Raw genomic sequence first — 4,059 nt, 5'->3', positions numbered from 1 at the left:
AGAAAACTAAGAGGGGACATGACAACTAAAACGCAACTGCATCAGATCCCGGACAGAGGGAGGACATTACTGAGACAACCGGTGAAAACTGAATACAGCCTGGAGACTAGGTAACAGTACTATATCAGTGTTAGTTTCCTGATTTTGATAACTACACTGTCACTGTGTAAGCTGTTAACATTTGGGGAACCTCGATGAAGACTACATGGGAAATCTTTGTAATATTTGGTAGTTTTTTCCTGAGTTTGACCAAAAAAAAAGTAAAACCACCAAAAAAAAAAGCGCTAATAAATCAGAATAAACTCTTGCTTTTATATCATATCAAGTTATTTCTGTACCTGTGAAGAAACTATTAATGTTGACCCAGACTTTCATTGGGATAATAAAAAAAAATGACATGTGCTAGAGCAGATATTCAAGTTAAGCAACTTAAACTACTATTGCTTCTTGCTAAAGGAATGAGAAGATAAAGAGAAGCCAAGAAAATCAGAAATAATCTTCTATAATTCCTGCCATTTTTATAATAGTTTTAAACTGGCTGCAGTGTTACCCCCTTAATGACAGCTGAAGATGCTTTGTGAGTCAGTAACTATACACAATTGTAGCACAATGGCATCACAGTGGAGTAGGGGACCAGAAAAGCACGGGGCTCTCTCACCAATGGGTTGTCTTGTCCAAAACAAATACTAATGGCACCCTGACTGACACACACCCCTAAAGGAAGGTGGAGAATTTGATCGTGGGCAACAGTGAATAGCGCGTTTGTTACCACTGTCCCAGGTCAGTCTGAGAGGCCCAGATCTGCAGAATCTCCTGATCAGGAAGGGCCAAGGGCTTGCCATCAGTCACACACCCCTGCAGGCAATCAGCTGTGACTTTAAACTGAGCTCTCCTGTGCTCCTTGAAGTACGAGGAGGGAAAACGTAAAGCAGAAGACTTTCCTAGCTACAGCAGGTAAGACACTTTCGGCACCCATGAGTGTGTAGCATGTACACCAAGATACTCACTGCAGCATTTTTTATACTGAAAAGCACTGGAAACAAGTTAAACATCCAGTAGGTAAATTATAACATACCTCCACTGTGCCAGGAGAGCTGGGGTAGGTTTAACAGCTGTCTTGTTAGTAAACACTAAGTCACAGGCTGCAGCTGTGTTGAATTTCTATCAGAAAAAAAAATTTTCATCTCTAAAGGACTCACCTTTCAGATAAGGTTGTATGAGTACATCTTCAGCGCTCAGTTCCTGGAGGTACAGCTCCTGAGTCACAGGGCATCTACACCTTACTTCAACAGATAATCCAAAAAAGGCTGCATAAATGTACAACTCCTAGCAATGGGGAGAGAGGAGTGAAAGAGCACAGAGTAGGACAGGTCCCTCCTGTCACAGGTCACGCCCAGTAAGGGTGAGAGCAGAACTACAGCTTTTGTAACTAAAGCACATCAGGAAAGCTGTGAGCCTGCCCCAAGATGGCGTTAAGGAGCAATTACAGAAAATACAAAACTGTGGGAGCACAAGCTTGGGTTAACAAACTTTGATATTGTAATGATTGTTTAACCAAATCATATTCTCACCTTTATGTAAACACATAAGAAATGTATAATCAAAACCCCTGCTTTCTATATTTGTCATTATACTGCTCCTTCAAAGCAAGATGTCCAAAAGCACGAAAGACTGAACTCTCAGTACCAGTCACCGCCGTAACTGCGGGACTTCGCTCAGCTGCCTTGAAGCTGCTGTGCTAGCAGGGACCTGCTGCGAACTGTCTCCTCGCCGTGGAAAGCAGAGACATAGACATGCTTTGCTCACTTTGCTTAGTTCAAGGTCATAGACTCAGGGCTGCTTCTGCTTATGGAAAACCATAGCTCATCCCTCGCCCTAACCTGCAGGACGTGCTTGGCTTACCAGGCGCAGGTAGATAGTGTAGGTCACTCCTGCTCACAGAAAACTGACTTAGCCCTCAGCTGGGGGCAGCTGGGCTGCTACACGTGCTTAGATGATTTCTGATCATAGTATGGAGACTCTGTGGTGGCCTGGGGTTTCATTATCAATTATTCAGAAAACTGTAACCTTGCTCATGATTGTTTGAGGCGTAAAATAACCATTTGTATTATCAATATTGTAACCCTCTAAGTATAAATTAAGATTATAATGTTTTTGTTTTTCATGATCTGAAACTGCTGACCCGCATCCCTGCACATACCACATGCCCCTTACTCATTCCTATGATGTATTTCACTTTGATTTTTTTTTGAATATTCGCAATAAATATAAGAGCTTTGGAGCAGCTTGGGAGTCGGTCTCTGGCTCCCTCTCACTCCCTTGACCTGATAAAGTCTTGAGAAAATTCATTCTCCCATGTGGAACTTTTGCTGGACAAAACCCATGACAAACAGAACTCACACAAAAATATAGTGATCAAGAAAAAAATGAAATTTTCATGGCTGTACTCACTCAGTTTAGTCTATTTAGTAAGAAGGCTAACCTCACAAAGTCCTTTTTTATTATCTTTTGTTTAATTTGTAAATTATTTTTTATGTAAAGACTGAAGCAAAGAACAGGTGTTGTTGTTGTTGTTGTCTTGTCAAATGACTAGAAATTTGTTGCAACGTAAGTCACCAAAGCATGGGGAAGGGTACAGCTCAAGTAGTAGAGTGCAACCCCCAGTACCGCCTCTAAAAATGAAGAAACCTAGTTACCTTTCCCACCAAAATAAAAAATACTTATGTAAACCAATAATAAATAAATAAATTTTTAAAAAATCCTCAGATCATCCATCTTTTCCCTCACCAATCTGAAATGCTGCCTGCGATAAATACCTATGTATATTGGGGTCTCTTTTTCAGTACTTTACTCAATTCATCATAAAGTGTTGTTGTTGTTGTTGTTGTTTTGACAGGAAAGTAGGATTTATTGGTGGTTTTGTGGAAGGAGGGGACAGCACCAAGGCTCTCATGAGTGCAGGGCCTGCCATTTGTCCAGGGGGCACGATTTGGGATGTAGTTGACCCCACAGCCATCTGGGATGAGCCACCTTTCTGCCACCATGTTTTCAAATTCATTTGTGTTAAACTTGGTAAATCCCTTCTTTGAGATGTGGATCTTCTGGTGACCAGGGAACTTCAACTTGGCCCTGTGCACGGCCTCAATCACATGCTCCTTGTTCTGCAGCTTGGTGCGAATGGACGTGATGACTTGGCCAATGTGGATCCTGGCCACCGTGCCCTGGGGCTTTCCAAAGGCACACCGCATACCTGTCTGGAGCCTTCAGAGGAAAGCTGCTCATATTCATCTGACACCATTTGGCCACAGAGTGGAAACCGATCCACTTTTGCCTTCTTCCGCCCCAGGTCAAAGATGCGGGTCTTAGCATCAGGGACACCTCGGCAGAAGCATGGCTTTGGGTGTGGCTTGTTCTTACAGTACTGGTAACACCAGGCGGGGTGGCGGCCCATGGTGACACCAGGATCTTCAGTAGCACGCAGAAGGGAAAGAGCTAAAGTGTTTTATTTACTATCATTTCATGATACTTTTTTTTATATCAGAAATAGTCCTTTTGTAGATTGAAAAGCACACCTAGAGGCTTCAGAATGCAAAGCTTCTTAAAGGACTAATCCAGAAAATAAAGTCTGGAATTCTATTATTTCTGTTGAAAAAGAATTTGGCATGACTTCTCTCCCCTTTTTTTCATCAAATGCAACATGGATACAGCAGGGAGGCCATGAACTTGGAACACCTAGATTAGCATCGGGACACTGCGCTGGTTGCATGATCCTGGGCAATTACTTAAATTTTCTGATCTTCCATTGTTTTCACCTATAAACAAAGTCCAAACATCTGCATATTGTTTCCTTTTTCCCATTTATATCCCCTTATCTCTTTTTTCTAAGTAGAGGTAATCACATTTCAAGTGGATACACATTTTAAAGAAATTATCCTTCAAGAAAAAAAAATGAGAATGTCCTCAATCTACTGTTATGAAAATATTTCTAAGATATACTGTGATTTTTTTGTCTATATACTATGTTCTATTTTTCCATATAATGGGAGAAAAATGCCACTA

At 41.4% G+C, this 4,059-nt stretch overlaps 1 pseudogene; it reads right to left on the bottom strand.

Annotated features, from left to right (window-relative positions):
* Positions 1-2,949: 2,949 nt before the first annotated feature.
* Positions 2,950-3,451, bottom strand: LOC140694456 (large ribosomal subunit protein uL16-like; annotated as a pseudogene).
* Between the last annotated feature and the right edge of the window lie 608 nt (positions 3,452-4,059).

Source organism: Vicugna pacos, unplaced genomic scaffold (genome assembly GCF_048564905.1).
Source record: "Vicugna pacos unplaced genomic scaffold, VicPac4 scaffold_21, whole genome shotgun sequence".
NCBI classification, from domain to species: Eukaryota; Metazoa; Chordata; class Mammalia; order Artiodactyla; family Camelidae; genus Vicugna; species Vicugna pacos.
Note: the sequence above shows the minus strand (reverse complement) of the source record. Positions and strands in the feature narration are given on the sequence as shown.